Source organism: Protopterus annectens, chromosome 5.part1 (genome assembly GCF_019279795.1).
Source record: "Protopterus annectens isolate FY-2018-M chromosome 5.part1, PAN1.0, whole genome shotgun sequence".
Classification (NCBI taxonomy): domain Eukaryota; kingdom Metazoa; phylum Chordata; order Ceratodontiformes; family Protopteridae; genus Protopterus; species Protopterus annectens.
In genome coordinates, this window is record NC_056736.1 from 286,311,770 (window position 1) to 286,328,925 (window position 17,156).

The window sequence follows — 17,156 nt, forward strand, 5'->3', positions numbered from 1 at the left end:
TGTGAGTCAATCTGTTGATTTTTGCATATTTTTAGGTTTGTTTTTTTCCCTACTGTACTTTCTGCTTTATCGGGCTAAGCCCGTTTTTAGTTAGAGGGCTTCTGCCCGTTTTGTGTTCTGTATCTCGGGCCAGTCCCGTTTTTGAGTCAAGGGCTCGTGCCCTACTTTAAGGTTACTTTTTATGGTAAAAAATAGATGTCCTTCAAGGATGCATCTGCAGTCCTTACAAATGGGTTGTCCTGTCGTCAGGCAGCCCTTCGGTCGGCCGGATTCCAAAGTCTGGGTCTGGCATCGGCTGGTGTCGCACTTCACCCGACGTCATTGCTGCAGTTATTCGGGTATAAAGGCATCAGCGACGCCATTTTCCTCAGTCTTTCTAAGCAGAAGCTGTTCGCAAGTGCCGGTCGGTCAGAACCAGAGATTACTACTACCGAATACTTCTACTACTACAAGACTTCTAAAAGCTACTCTTTCTTGCCTCAGCCGATGTCAGAAAAAGTGAATAACTGTTTAACTTGTGGGAAACAAATACCTCATAAAGATTTCCACTCTTACTGCTTACCTTGTTTAGGCCCAGACCACGACGTAGCAGCTTGTCTAGCCTGTGCTTCTTTTAACCGACGGACGCTTAGACGTCGGTCGGAATTTGCTGAGCAGTTTTTCAGCTCCGATTTTGCTTATATTATGCCGTTGGATCCTCCGACTTCGCAAATATCCAAAAAGCGCAAGGAAAAGGACCGACAAACCACGGTTAAGCCAACCGCGAGTGTCTCTGTTTCGGCTGAAACCGAGCAAGCGGTTCTTCCTTCAGCCGAAAACTTACCTTCTACCGAGGTTTCTTCCAACCTGGTGGAATCGGCTTCTGAAATGCAACCTGCTGTTGCAGTTTCTCAGGAATTATCTGACACTATTCCCTTGGATATTTCAACCCCTGCACGTGGAGCTGCTAGGCCACCTGCAGCTATGTCCATTAAGGCCTTTGCCAGGGCTAAAGCAGCTAAAGCTACTAAATCTGTGCCTGTTAAGACCCCCTCTCACAGGCCTAGCTCCAGTTCTCAAATGCTTAGTCTAGCAGAGGATCTCATTTCTTTAATCCGGGGATCCCAACCTCACCCAGACAGGGCCTCTCACCCACCTCCAGAGAAGAGGCCTAGAGCAGAGCCCCCTGAACCAGTTTCCACAGATGATTCCTCTGATGATTCAGAAAATACAGACCCTCCAGAGGCTCCTTTCTCCCCTTATGAAGACTCTGATGCTGAAGAGTCCATCCCTTCTGCCTCTCCGCCTGAGGAATTTTCCTTTGGGGAAACCTTGCATGCTATGAGGGAACAATTTCAGTGGCAGGGCCAAGATTTTTCAGACTCCAGGAAAAGGCTTAGAACCTTTTTGCATTTACCACAACATAGGCCTTTAGCCATACCTCCAGTTCTTTCTGTTGTAGATGATGCATTTAATGATGCTTGTACTGCTCCTGACTCACTACCTCCGGCCCCTGCTAAGCCCGATAGGTACTACAGGGTCCCGGACACCATTTGTACAAGGCTCCTTTTGCAGATCCCGAGACTATCTCCCAGGGACCTAAGGCTGTAGCAGCTACCTCTGCAAATCTGAAAGGGAATCCAGGTCCTTAGAGAGATGGGGTAAAAAAGTTTACACTTCTGCTACTCTTTCAGCTAGGGCCTTGAACTGTCAATTTCACATGATCCAGTATCAGGAATTTATGCTAGACCAGTTAACCAAAAAGCTGTCCTCTGATGAACCTTTAGACAAAAAATATGTTCAGGAAATGGTACATAACATTCAGCAAGTCAGTAACCATTCTTTAAAATGCGGCTATGATGCACTGGAGGCTTCCTTTAGATCAGCCATGACTGGCACAGTTATCAGAAGGCATGCATGGTTAAAAGAGCAGGCCTTACCAGACCATGTCAAATCAAAACTATTAGATGTTCCCATGGACAAGATCAATTTGTTTGGCTCTCCTGCACAACAGGTGCTGAAGAAGATGGAAGAGAAGGCAAAATCTGTCCAAACAGTGAAAGATTTCTTGCAGGTCCAACCTCCAAGGTTTAGCAGGAATTGGCCCTCAAAGAATTGGTCCTTTCCAGACTCCTCCAGAGCTCAGAGAGGCAGGAATAGACATTCAAGAGGCAGAAGCCAATCCAGGGGTGCCTACAGGGGACGCCAGTGGCAGGGTAACAACCAGCGAGGTACAGACACAGCCACCACCACTACTACAGGACAATCACAGTGACTTGGCTCTGGCACCGCCTACCAGGGAACAACTAGAAGCACCCTTAGGTGGGAAGCTAGCTTTATTTTCAAAAAACTGGCATTACATCACAAGAGACAAGTGGATTTTGCAGACAATAGACCAAGGTTACAGGTTTCACTTCCATACTCTACCAGGGAAGAGAGGAATGCCAAACCTACCTCCAAATCAAAAGGCAGAAGCTCTAAAACAAATAACTCAATTATTAAGGATGAGAGCTGTGGAAAAGGTACCATTTATGGCGCAAGGAAAGGGATTTTACTCCAGACTCTTCCTGGTACCAAGAAAAGAAAGCAAATGGAGACCTATTCTCGACCTGTCCGCTTTAAACACATTCCTCATTGTTCCAAAATTCAAAATGCTGACCCTACAGCAGCTTCTTCCCATGCTGGGCAAGGAGTCTTGGCTGGTAACTCTAGATCTCAAGGAGGCATACCTGCACGTCCCCGTCCGACCAAATTGCAGAAGATACCTCAGATTTCTTGCAGGATCAGAGCATTATCAATTTTCAGCATTGCCCTTTGGCTTATCTACTGCGCCCAGAGTGTTCACGAAATGCCTGGCATCAGTAATCGCTCATTGCAGGCTTCAGGGAATCCAAATCTACCCTTACCTGGACGACTGCCTGATACAAGCGGACAACAAAAACAAGCTAACAGAAGACTTGAAAAGGGTCATTTATCTTCTACAAGCCCTGGGATATACAGTCAATATAAAAAAGTCAAGGCTGATACCATCCCAAAGGATAACCTTTGAGCTGGACACATCCAAACAAATGGCATTCCTAACGGTAGAAAAACAGGAGCAACTCCCTCTCTACTTCTTGGCATTAACAAAGCAGAACCATCTAACAGCAAGAAAAGTCCTGCAAGCCTTGGGCTTCATGGCATCCTGCATAATATTGGTCCCACATGCCAGACTGCATATGAGAAAGCTACAGTGGTACCTAAGGAATTTATGGTCTCAACACAAGCACAGCCTAGAAACCCAAATTCCAATAATTCCATGCCTGAAGCAAGAATTCCAATGGTGGGCTCTGGCCTGTCAATCAAACAAAGGATTGCCTTTCCACAACACTCAACCAAGCCAAACCATCACAACGGACGCCTCAGACCTCGCCCACATGCTGGACAAGTGCATACAGGGTTTATGGACTCAAGATCAGCTGCACCTACACATAAACCTAAAGGAAATGCTGGCAGTAAAACTGGCAATTCAGACATTCAGACCATTTCTTCAACAAGGTCAATTGATGATAAGGACAGACAACACCACAGTTATGTGGTACATCAACAAGCAGGGAGGCACACATTCTCTGTGCCGGATGGCACTGGACCTCTGGAATGTGGCCCTGAGTTACAACATTCAGTTACAAGCAATTTTTGTACCAGGAAAAGAAAACATTCTAGCAGACATATTAAGCAGGACTACCATGGATGCCCACGAATGGATGCTGCATCCGGACATCTTCAAAACCATTACAAGAAAATGGGGACTCCCAGAAATAGACTTATTTGCATCCCCACGCAATCACCAACTAAAGAAATTCTGCACCAGGACGTACCACCCACTTGCTTGGAAGGTGGACTCCCTATCCTTCAGTTGGAAAAACCTGACAGCATATGCATTCCCACCACTTCCTTTGATGCACAAGGTGCTATTGAAGATCAAAGAGGACCGTCCAAGGATCATTCTGATAGCTCCAGACTGGCCAAGGCAACATTGGTACCCATTACTGAGGAGCATGTCTCGGGAACAAATATGGCCCCTACCCCTAGTTCCCTTGCTGTTAACTCAGAACAACTACAATACCCTGCATCCAAACCTGAAAACTCTGCAGCTGACTGCCTGGAACATTGCATAAGACAAATTAACCCAAATTTATCCCAAAGGGTTAAAGACATTATCTTGGAAGCTCGCAGACCCTCAACAAGGAAAACCTATTCAGCAAAATGGAAAAGATATCTCATTTGGAGTACTGCTAAAGGAGAAGATGTGTCACTGGCAAACATAGCCAACATCCTGGAATACTTGGCAGAGCTCTTCCACAAAGGCCTGTCCTATTCTTCCATTAAGATTCATGCATCAGCTATTTCAGCAGAATACCACTTGGATCCTCCAGCCTTCTCACATCCTCTGCTCAGGCAGTTTCTGAGAGGAATTAAAATGTAAACCACCTAGGAAGCCACCATTACCTGCATGGGACTTGAACTTTGTGCTAGAAAATTGACACTTCCTCCTTTTGGACCAGCAGTAACAGCAGAATTGCAATACTTATCATGGAAAACTGCTTTCCTGCTGGCAATCACTTCAGCAAGAAGGGTATCTGAGCTACAGGCATTAATGGCAGTACAGCCCTTTCTGATCTTCCATCAAGATAGAGTGTCCATGAGAACAAATCCTACTTTTATGCCTAAGGTGGTCTCCAGAGTATCTTTAAATCAGGCTATCCACCTACCTACATTCTTCCCCAACCCACAGAACAGGGGAGAAAGACTGTTGCATACCTTGGATGTACATAGACAATTACGCTACTACCTGGACAGGACCAAGGGCAATAGAAAACTGACCAGCTACTGGTAGCATATGCAACAGGAATGGAAGGGAAAGCAATTTCAAAACAGACAATCTCTAAGTGGATAGGAAATTGCATTAGATTTTGTTACTCCTACCATGGAAAGAAAACTCCAGAAAACATCAGGCCTCACTCTACAAGAGCTACAGCCACTACCACAGCTTTTCTGTGGCTACCAAAGACATTTTAGAGGCTGCTACTTGATACATTTGCCAAGCATTATAATTTACCTTTATACTCTAGATCCCGAGCAGGTTTTGCCACTGCTGTTTTGCAAGGGATCTTAACTACACCATAATTTTATTTTTCCTCCTACCCCAGTTTGGCTATGGTATTCTACCCATTTGTAAGGACTGCAGATGCATCCTTGAAGGGCATAGTACAGTTTTGTACCTACCATAAATGTAGATGTCCGATAGGAATGCATCTGCAGTCAGGATTACCCACCCTCCTTCCCCTCTGTGGTACTCCTAGGGTATTTGCCCTCTTATAGCTAGCTGGGGAATCTATTATGGTGTATTTGTTTGTATATATGTACATACATGCTTATTTTTTGTTTGCTCTCTAATATTTGGAATCATTGGCATTTATCCAAATTTAGCCTTCCTAGAGGGCACCTGGCATCTGGGGCAAGAAACACTGATTAAAATGGCTGATGCCTTTATAATAACTGCAGCAATGACGCCGGGTGAAGTGCGACACCAGCTGATGCCAGACCCAGACTTTGGAACTGTTGACCAAGGGCTGCCTGATGACAGGACAACCCATTTGTAAGGACTGCAGATGCATTCCTATCGGACATCTACATTTATGGTAGGTACAAAACTGTACTTTATGTGATAGGATGTCAAAAGAGCAGAAGTCTGGTTTTAAGAAGTGCACCAAGTGCAACTACAAAATGTCTATTACTGATAGGCATGCTGTTTGCGTTTATTGTTTAGGACTGAAACATTTGCAGGAAACATGCAGTGTTTGTCATGCTTTTTCCTCTAGGGTCCTTCAAGAACGTAAAAATAAATTGATCCTTAAGGGCCTTATTAAGCCCTCCTTTGAGGAAGCTTTGGCTTCTCTTTCCTCTCCAGCTTCTAAAAAGAAAAGGTCGTCGGCTCCGACCAGTCCGTCGGAACCGACTTCCAAGAAGCATAGGTCGACCTCTTCTTCCTCGGCTCCAATGGCTTCGGAGCCTCGGGTGGAAGGGTCTGCCTCGATACCTCTTTCCTCGGCTCCATTGGTGTCGGAGCCGCAGGTTGGGGGATCGAGAGGCGAATCACCTGCTTCGGCTCCTTTGGTCTAGGAGCCGTTGGAGGTGTGCAGCTCAGACCCCCCCCCCCCCGGCCCCAAAGTCTCCTTTGGCGCCGATGCTTATTCATACGGTTCCAGATCCGGTGCCGATGGTGTTGGAGCCATTTCGAAGCTGGTCCCCTGGTCTATCGGAGCCGAGAGAGGTGTTGTCTCAGCCCCCATCTATTTCCTCTAAATCCTCCAGGTTGTCAGACTCAGATTTGGACAGAGTTATCCAGAGGCTTTTCCAGTCCCCGGTTTTTGCAAAAATGGTCTCGGCTCCAGCCCACTCGGCTCCAGAGCCGGTCCCCACTTCGACGCATCCGATTCCTCCTCCAACCTCCTCAGAGCCGTTGGAGTCGGTGATGGTAGAGCGGAGCAGAGTTGTCCAGTCGGAACCGAGACTCCCTCGGAGCCTCTCTGTTCCGACCATCATAACTACCCTGTCCTCGGCATCAGGGTTCAGTACCGGGACTTCCTCAGTCGGGGCCGAGGGGAACACTTTGGAACTGGTAGCTTCGGTGCCTAGTCTTCCCCTCAGAGCATCGGCCGCAGGGATTCCCGGTACCGTCGTGGTCTCTCAGCCGGTGTCCTCCGTAGAGTCTGGAGGTCTTGCTTTTGAGACCATGAGGAGTGTGCTGGCCATGTCCTTGCCGGCTCAGCAAGTCTCTACCTCACCGTCCCTAGACTTGGGAACTGGTGCTTCTGGTGTGCTTCATTCCCACGACAGTGGGGCCCCAGGGCCTGAGGCTACCCCCTTGGGGGGTTCCCTTCTCCCGGGAGGTCCTTCTAAATCCGCTTCAGATGAACTTCCAAGAAATAAATTGTGCAAGAGGAAGCACATTGACTCCCAGGATGAGTCTATCACATCAGATACTGACCTCGATGATGCGGAGGGGTCCCCAAAATCGTCGTCGGATGACGTCTCATTCTCAGATATCCTCGAGATCATGAGACAGAGAGGCGATTGGCAGTCCAAAATCCCTTCCGCGGAGGAGTCAGTCTTTCTCAAGGCTTTTGGGGCCCAGCCCTCCGCCTCCTGGGTGTGTCCACCCTTCGATGAATTACTAGATTTAGTTTCTCGAAGGGTGTGGGAACACCCTGACTCTGGAACCGGTGCCCGCCAGGCCTAACAAGTTCCTCTCAGACCCTCCTCAAAAGGAATTTTTGACTAAAGGAGTTGCAGTAGATGCGATGGTGGTGGGATCTGCCACTCAGCAAGACGTGGCAGAGGCTTCAACGTCTATTCACCCTCCTAATAAGGATTCCAGGAGCATGGATAGGTACAGGAAGCGTACCCTTTCTTCAGCAGCCTTTACCCTGCGGTCGCTGAATTACCTTTGTCATTTTACCAGGCTCCAAAGGGACCTCCATAAAGAGTTAGGTGAGTCTCTTACGGGTAATCTTCCTGAGGCGTTAGCCCAAACTGTTGGCACCCAGATGACTACCCTATCTTCGATAGTCAACTCGTCCATGAGGCTCATCTCTTATGCAGCCGAAGAGGCGAGTAGAGCAGCGGGAACAGGCGTGGCTCTTAGAAGACATGCCTGGTTACGCTTGTGTCCCTTTGCGGAGGCTTTTAAGTCTTCCTTCACCGACGCCCCCTTTGATGGGTCCTCCCTGTTTGGACCCAAGGTGAAGGACACACTGACTCGGTGCGAGCAGGAGGGCAAGACCTTGACTGCAGTGGGGGCCCATTTTTCCGCTCCCTCTAGACCTTACCCTAAGGCCCAGAGAGGAGGGAAAATGTGGTTCATGAAATCTCAAAGGTCTTTCCCTACTCCACCGAGTGATCCCCCCTCTAGAGTCAGGGGGGGGAGTTCAGGAAGATGCCGCCCCAGAGGCGGCAGAGGCCCCCGTAACTCTGGAGACCGCGATTCCTTTCGTGGTCCATCCTACGCTCCCCGTCCCTGAGACGTGGCCTGACTGCGCATCTCCGGAGCCAGTCGGGGGTCGTTTTGCAGAACACCCACAGGCTTGGGAATCTATCACCAAGGATCAGTGGGTGCTCCGAACCATAACCGGAGGCTATCTCATCCCTTTCATCAAGATCCCCCCTCTTCCTATCAGGAAAATCCCGGATGTGCCACCCAGTCAGCGGGATCAAGCAACGGTCGAGGTTTCAAAGCTGCTAAGAAAAGGAGTCATCCAGCCTGTCCCCGCCGACCAGATTGGATCAGGAACTTACTCACGACTATTTTTGGTGCCAAAAAAGACAGGGGACTAAAGGCCCATTTTGGACCTCAGATCATTGAATCGCTTTGTAAAAAAATCCAAATTCCGAATGGTCACCCTTCAGTCCATTCTCCCGTTATTGGAGAAGGATGTCTGGATGTGCTCCATAGACATCAAGGACGCTTACTATCACATTTTAATAAGTCAACAGTCCAGGAGTCATTTACGCTTCCGCCTGGGAACCAGTCATTTCCAGTTCCAAGCACTGCCCTTTGGTCTCACCACAGCCCCCAGGGTGTTCACCAAGTGTCTGGCAGTAGTGACAGCTCACTTGAGAAGTCTAGGATTCCAAGTGTTTCCCTATCTAGACGACTAGCTCCTTACTGCCACCTCCAAGCATCTATTAGTTCGGGCGCTTATGACCACAGTCAGTTTGGGTCATTCACTAGGAATCACGTTCAATTGGGGAAAATCTGTGCTGCAGCAGTCTCAGCGTATTACCTTTATAGGCGCAGAGTAAGACACAAGAAGAATGCGGGCATTCTTGCCGGTAGAAAGGATTCAGGTCCTGCAGTCTCAGGTTCAAACCTTGTTACCCAGATCATGAGTTCAGGCCAGACTGATTCTGCAGTTATTGGGCACGATGGCCTCTACTATTCTTCTAGTCCCCTTAGCTAGGCTGCACATGCGGGTGCTGCAATGGCTACTGTCGGTTCAATGGTCCTTTCAGGAACTTCCCTTGAACCATTTGGTCCAGATTACCAAAATTTGTCGTCGGGACCTACGTTGGTGGCTGCTTCGTTCCAACCTGGACCAGGGGCGACCCTTTGCCCTTCAGCCTCCCGTCGCCACGGTGACCATGGACGCCTCCCAGATAGGGTGTGTGGGGGGGGTCATTATCTGGACAGGTCTGTCCAAGGCACGTGGCAGGCTCACGAAACGCACTTACATATCAATATCCTAGAAATGAGAGTGGTGCTACTGGTGTTGCAAGCACTTCATCATGCTCTCCCCTGGGGTACTATTGCGATCCTATCCGACAACATGTCGGTAGTCTGGTACATAAACAAGCAAGGCAGAACCAGGTCCTACCCTCTTTGCCGAGAGGCCATGAGAGTGTGGCACTGGGCGATTTCTACCCAGCATTTCCTAGTGGCAACGCACATTCCGGGGAAATCCAATGTGATTGCAGACAGGCTGAGCAGGACTCTCCTGTTGCCCCACGAGTGGTCCCTCAACGACAGGGTGGCTGCAAACATCTTCGCCAAGTGGGGCCTCCCTTGTTGCGACTTGTTCGCCAGCCCTCACAATGCGAAATGCAGGGAGTTCTTCACCCTGACTCCTTCTCAGGGGCAGATTCCCAGGGACGCTCTAGCTCACAGTTGGCCCCCCGGTCTACTTTATGCCTTCCCTCCGGTTCCCCTTCTCCCGAAGGTGATACAGAAGGCAATTTTTCTAGGAAGCGACATGATTTTGATCGCTCCAGACTGGCCTCGTCAGGTTTGGTTCCCCTTCCTTCTGAGGTATGCAGTGGAGGGCCCATGGTTTCTGGACCTGGTGCCCGACCTGTTGACTCATCAGTCGGGACCGTCTCACCCATCCCTCAGGTCCTTGAGGTTGGCCGCTTGGTTACTCCACTTCCAACCTTAGTCAGAGATGACTCTTTTTCTCCAGACGTCATCCACATTTTGTCCTCCTCTCACAAACCTTCCACTATTAAACTGTATTCCAGCAAGTGGAAGAGGTTTGTTCTTTGGGCCCAGCAACGAGGTATAGATCCCCTTACCGCTCCAGTACCTCAGGTTTTAGAATTCCTGGCTTCTTTGTTTTATTTGGGCTCTTCAGTTTCCACAATTAAAGTCCAACTGGCGGCTATCTCTAATTTTCATGTCTCCTTTGAGCCTTCCTTAATGGCAAACAGGCTTTGCAAATCTTTCCTTAAAGGAGCGTGGCTCCTTCGGCCCCCAATAGCCCATCCTGTGCCCCCTTGGGACCTGAATATGGTTCTAGCTTCTTTAACTGCCCGCCCCTTTGAACCAGCAGCTACTTGTGATATAAAATTTCTATCTTGGAAAACCGCCTTTTTGGTGGCAATAACCTCTGCTAAGCGGGTCTCAGAGCTTCAGGCTCTCTGTTCTAATCCTCCTTATTTGACTTTTCACAAAGACAGAGTGTCCCTCAAGTTAAATCCCTCTTTCTTGCCCAAGGTAGCATCCCCCTTATGCATTCAACAATCTTTGGAGCTCCCTGTGTTTTTTCCCAAATTCTCCAATAGCGCAGAATATATTTTCCATCAGTTGGATGTTCACAGACAACTGCGTTTATTTAAGTAGGACCAATCAGACACGAAAGTCAGATCAGCTGTTTGTGTCCTTTGCGGAAAATAGGTTGGGTCAACCAGTGGCTAAAACCACCAAAGCCAAATGGATTAAAGATTGCATCTCCTTCATTTATTCACGGTCCGGCAAAGAGCTACCTTTCCCAGTCAGGGCTCATTCTACCAGGGCAATGGCTACTTCTGTAGCATTCCACTCCAAATTATCGATAGATGATATCTGTGCGGCTGCTACCTGGACATCTCCGCACACCTTCATTTCTCATTACAAGATAGATGTGGCTTCTCGGGGTAGAGCTTCTTTTGGTTCCACAGTTCTCAGGAGGGTTTTCCAATGAGCCACCCGGGATTTAGGTGCTAGGGACGCTGTCCCATCAGTTATGAATGTAGGCGAGATAGGATCCCTTTACATCTTTTAGTTATGTACTTACCATAACTTCGGATGTATGGGATCCATCTCGCCTACATTCATACGTACCCGCCCTCCTTCCACCTTCCCATTGGATTTAGAGGGAATGCTGCTACTTACTGAGTTTTTCTCTTGAAGGACTTTAGTTGTTACAGTTGCTGGTATGTCTCTGTGTCTGGATGTAGGTATGAAAGCGAACAAACAAGATCTGGGGAAGCAGGCATGGTGCATTGTGGGATAAGGGGTAGCCCAGCCAATTAGAGACTTCGTTCTACTATATAGTGGCCGATTCGGAGCCGATGGATCGGCTCCGAACCCATCAGTTATGAATGTAGGCGAGATGGATCCCATACATCCGAAGTTATGGTAAGTACATAACTAAAAGTTTCTTAAGTACCATACCACTTATCTTTGAATGTGAGAGTCCATCATTTTCATTGTTAGTAGCCCTAACTATAAAGCAAGTAATAAAGAGGGGGCACCCTTGCCAGGTTCCTCGGTTCCAACATTGCTAATTGAGAGGAATTCTTCCCACCTTAATTCCTTCTCCCCCCGTTAACCCTATTATTTTGTTAAGGGAATACATTTGCTTCCTTCGCCCTACCAGTAAAATCCAGGCTGGCTCTCTTGAATGCTCTCTGTGCATTAACACTCTCCGATGATAATGGTGTCTTCTTAAATTTTGCTTTCACCTGGATCACTGTTCTGTTAATGTTGTCAGATGATTGATTCCATTCACAAAATCACATTGATCAATATTTCTTGATCTTGGCAACGCCTTTGCCATTCTTTTAGCTAGTATAGACTTAAATACGTTTTAAATATGGTTTAAAATTGAAGTTGGCCTACATGAAGCTAGATCTGAAGGGTTTTTGTCCTCTTCGGGTAATGCAGATTCTGCATATTTCTTCCCAGATGCTGATACTTCCCCACCTTTTAGAATATTTTTAAACAAAACCTTCTAGATGTTTGTCACTTTCTTTTCTCCCAAATTCCAAACTTCCTCTTCATACCATCTGTTCCTGGAGACTTAATTGTTTGATTTGTACATAGCCTTTATGATGATCTTCGTGTTTCACTGTTGCAGTCATCACATTTGGGTTATCTGCTTGCAGTAGTCCTCAGTCGGCCTGATTAACAAAGTCTTGGGTCCTGCGTCAGTTGCTGTCTCCATGATGTCAGGTAGTCAGGGGTGTAAAACATGCAGCCGACGCCATTACATCAGTCTTTCTTGCCGTACGGTGACCAAAGCAGAAGCAGTTCGTAAGTGCCGGTCAGCCGACTCGTGAAATTTTCTTTTTCGAGTTTCAGAACCAAAGTCTTTAACTAAAGCTAAGTACCCCGTTGGGGAAACTTTTTCTTGCTCTAAACCGATGTCAGTAAAAGTAGATAATTGTATTTCTTGTGGAAAGCAAATACCTCATAAGATTTCCATTCGTACTTTATTCCTTGCCTAGGCCCTGACCACGATGTACCTTACTGTCGTTTTTTTGCCTTATTTAAACAACGAACTATCCGTCGTCTGTATATTTTCGCTTCTAAATATTTTGATGCTTGGTTCAATTCTCCAGATATGTTTTCCGTAAGCCATCTGACTACCGACATTCTGAAACAATGCAAAGATAAAGACAGAGACAGGTTGCCTAGGTCCAAAGCTGCCGACGACGCTTCTCCTAAGCCAGTTGCCAGTTCGCCAGTACACAGTGAGGCACTTTCGCAGCCCCTGATACCCGCTACTTCAGATTTGCAGGCCTCTACCGAGACCCATTCGGAGTCCGGTATGCCGCGAGATGCTTCAACTATGGAACCTGCATCTGTCTGTATCTTGGATGGGTCCGGAGCCGCTGAGCAGGTACCTGCTTCTGAGGGTGTATTCAGGCCTATTGACTTGCATATCAAACCAACGCCATCTTCTTCAAGGCCTAAAACTCGAACCATGCCTAGAAAACCGAAGCCCAGAGCCTCTATGCCTAAAAAACAAATGATAAGAATGGCTGAAGACCTTATTACTTTAATCGGGGGAAGCCAACCTTACCCCTCTAAGAGACCTAGGACTGATTTTTTTTTTTATGATGCTTCTGACCAGGATTCTGAAATTTCTGTTTCCTCTGATGACCAGGATTTACCCTTATCTACCTATGAGGATTCTGATGCTGAGGACTCTATTCCCTCTGCCCCCCCCCCCCCCCCCAGAGGATTTCTCTTTTGGTGAAACTTTGCATACTCTTAGGGAGCATTTTCATTGGGAAAGTCAGGATTACTCTGATTCTAAGAAGAGGCTTAGGGATTTCTTACTCCTGCCCCAGCACAGGCCTTTAGCTATCCCTCCTGTACTAGACATTGTTGATGATGCCTTTTCAGAATCTAGCTTGGCACCTGACTCTTTACCTCCTGCTCCCAGAAAACCTGATGGATATTACAGGATTCCTGACTCTCACAAGTTCCTTTTCAAAAATCGTACTGTGGATCCTGAGACCATTTCACAGGGACCCAAGGGCATTAAGGCTACTACTGCCAGAAATCCTACACCCTATGATAGAGACTCCATGGTGCTGGATAGATGGGGTAAGAAGGTGTACACTTCTGCAACCTTGGCCATTAGGGCCTTAAACTGCCAGTTTCTTATGTTAAAGTATCAGCAGCATATTATTGGATTACTTAAACAGAAAGTGATGTTGATTCGTGATTGTGCTGAAAATAAGGATTTACGTGATTTAATGCATTCTGCTGTATAAGTTGGAAAACATACTTTGCAATGTGGTTTTGATTCACTAGAGGCATCTTGCAGGGCTGCTGTCACTGGGTCTGTACTTAGAAGGTATGCTTGGCTTAAGGTGCAATCCTTGCCAGATCATGTTAAAGCTAAATTACTGGATGCTCCCTTAAATCAGGACCGCCTGTTTGGCAACAAGGCAGAAGAAGTTCTTAAAAAGATGGAGGAAAAAGCTAAATCTATGCAAACTGTTAAAGATTTCTTACAAGTACAACCTCCAAGATTTAGTAGGCATTGGCCCTCTAAGAATTGGTCCTTTCCTGCCTCTTCCAGGCCCCAAACGGTTAGCCAGATCTACACTCAAATCAGTGGGCAGAGGCTCAAAAGCAAGTACTCTCTCTCTTAAGCATAAAGGCTATTCAGACTGTACCAGAAGAGGAAAAGGGACTAGGTTTTTACTCAAGACTTTTCTTGGTACCCAGAAAAGACAGCTCATGGCGTCCTGTCCTGGACCTGTCTACCTTAAAACCATTTTTTGGTGATTCTAAAATTCAAGATGCTAACTCTTCACCAGTTGCTTCCTATGCTAGGCAAAGATGCCTGGTTGGCAACACTCTGTTTAAAGGAAGCATACCTGCACATCCCAATCAGGGAATCTTGAAGAATATACCTATGCTTCAAAGCAGGCTACATGCACTATCAGTTCTCTGCACTGCCCTTTGGCTTATCTGCTGCTCCCAGGGTATTCACAAAGTGCCTAGCTCTAGTCATTGCATTTTGCAGGCAAAGAAATATTCAAAGATACCCATACCTGGATGATTGTCTAATTCAGGCAGAAAGCCAGGACATACTTTTGAAATCATCTGGCATTTGTACAAAAGGTGCTGACTTGTCTGGGTACACCATAAATGAAAATAAATCACACCTGGTACCTTGTCAACAAATTATATTCCTGGGAGCAAGCTTGAATACAACTTCCCAGGTGGCTTTCCTCACGCCAGAGAAACAAATTCATTTGACAACTTACTTCAAACTAATGGCCACAAAAACACTGCTATCTGCAAGGCAAATGCTGCAAGCCTTGGGGTTCATGGACCTCCTGCATTCTTCTAATTCCATATGCAAGACTGCATATGAGGAAACTACAATGGTATCTAAAAAGCCTATGGTGTCAACATTTTCAGGCTCTAGATGCAATGATTCCTATCAGACCTTGCCTACGGTTAGAATTCCTTTGGTGGGCAGAGGCCTGCCACCTAAACAAGGAACTACCATTCACTCTATCCCCTGCCCCCCAAACCCTAAAAACAGACACCTCAGACTATGCATGGGGGGCTCACCTGGCAGGGAAGTGCATTCAGGGCAAATCAAACCCAAGTCAAATGCACCTACATATCAGTCAAAAAGAAATGTTAGCTGTATAGAATGCTCTGACAGCCTTCAAGGACCACTTTCTTCCAGGACAATTATTGGTAAAGACTGACAACACCACTGTTGTGTGGTACATAAACAAGCAGGGGGGTACCCATTCTTACCCCCACTCCAATCTAGCCATGGCACTGTGGAACACAGCCTTGAGCTATCAAGTGCATCTGCAGGCTCATTTCCTGCCAGGAAAACTAAATACACTGGCAGGCGGACTAAGCAGAAACCTCATGGACCCACACGAGTGTAAACTGGAATGAAAGACTTTCAGCATGTTGACAAGCAAATGTGGGGATAGCCCAGATTTAAACCGGTTTGCCTCCCCCCAGAACTACCAATTGGACAAATTTTGCACAAAGTCTCCCAACAAACAAGCTTGGAAAGTGGATGCTCTGTCCTTCAGCTTTCCTCCTCTGTCTATCCTCTCCAAAGTACTACTAAAGATCAAGTAGAACAAACCAAGGATGATATTGATTGCACCAGACTGGCTATGCCAACACTGATACCCGCTCTTGCGCAGTGTATCACTGTTGGCTCCATGGCACCTGCCTCAGACCCCTACCCTGTTGTCACAGCAGGAGAACCAGATTCTGCACACTCAACATCAAACCCTGAACCTAGCAGCCTGGCTAATTACCTAATCTCTCCTGTACCATCCATCAAGTAAACAAGTGTTAGAGATCCTTTTAGAGGCAAGGAGGCCTAGTACTAGAAAATCTTATGCTGAAAAATGGATAGATTCTGTGCCTGGAACCAATCTCAAGGGATGGGCACAACAGTGCCCAACTTACCTCAGATTATTCAATACTTAACTGAGATGCTTCACAAGGGACTTTCTTTTTCCTCCATCAAAATTCATGCCTCAGCCATTTCAGCTCATTATAGCACAGAACCACCCCTCTTCTCTTATCCACTGCTCAAGCAATTTCTCAGAGGGGCCAAAAACTTAAAACCACCCAGGAGAGCCCCAACTCCAGCCTGGGACCTTAACTTTGTATTGGAGAAACTCACTATTCCTCCTTTCGAACCAGCTGCAAGTGCAGATTTAAAATTCCTTTCTTGTAAAACAGCCTTCCTTTTAGAAATCACTTTAGCAAGAAAGGTATCTGAATTACAGGCCCTTATGGCAGTGGAGCCTTTCATTATCTTTCCTGCAGACAGGGTGTCCCTCAGAACCAATCCCTTCTTCATGTCCAAGGTTGTAACCAGTGTGGCTCTTAATCAGTCCATTTATTTGCCAACCTTCTTTCCTAATACACTGAACAAAGGGGAATGGATACTGCACTCCTTAGATGTGAACAGACAACTTAAATTTTACTTGGACAGGACTAAACCTCAAAGGAAGTCTGAACAACTGCTTGTGGCATTTGCTGCAGGGGCAGAGGGGAAGGCTATTTCAAAGCAAACCATTGCATTCATTTCTGCTATAAGCACCATGGAAAACTATCCCACAGGGTATCAGACCCCATTCAACCAGGGCTGCATCTACCTCTACAGCCTTTCTCAGAGATGTCCCTACCAGGGACACCCTAGAAGCTGCTACCTGGAGTTCTGTACATACTTTCACCAAGCATTACCATTTGCCGATTTTCTCTAAATCCAGAGCTGGCTTTGCCACTGCAGTCTTGCAGGGCCTTATAGCTGGTCCTAATGCTGTCCAAATGACTCCTCCCATTCTTAGCTTTTGGAATTTACCCAGTTGTGATGACTGCAACAGTGAAACATGAAGAACATAGTACAGTTGTGTACACTTACCATAAATGTAGATGTTTGAGTGTATTCACTGTTGCAGTCCTGGTTACCCTCCCTCCAGCCTCCTGACTTCTTTTGGCTGTACCTCTACTCTCCTTTACTATGCTTAAAAGCTTTTTGGTGTATTTGCTTTTTTGTTGGAGGTATAACCTTGTATGTATGTGTGTGTGTGTGTGTGTGTGTGTATATGTGTGTGTGTGTATATATATATATATATAT

The 17,156-nt window shown here is 46.7% G+C and overlaps 1 protein-coding gene across 1 annotated transcript in view; it reads left to right on the forward strand.

The window, feature by feature from the left end:
- The window catches only part of ITSN1 (intersectin 1), a 2,682,533-nt gene that overhangs the window by 666,258 nt on the left and 1,999,119 nt on the right, over positions 1-17,156 (forward strand). The window lies entirely within an intron of this gene.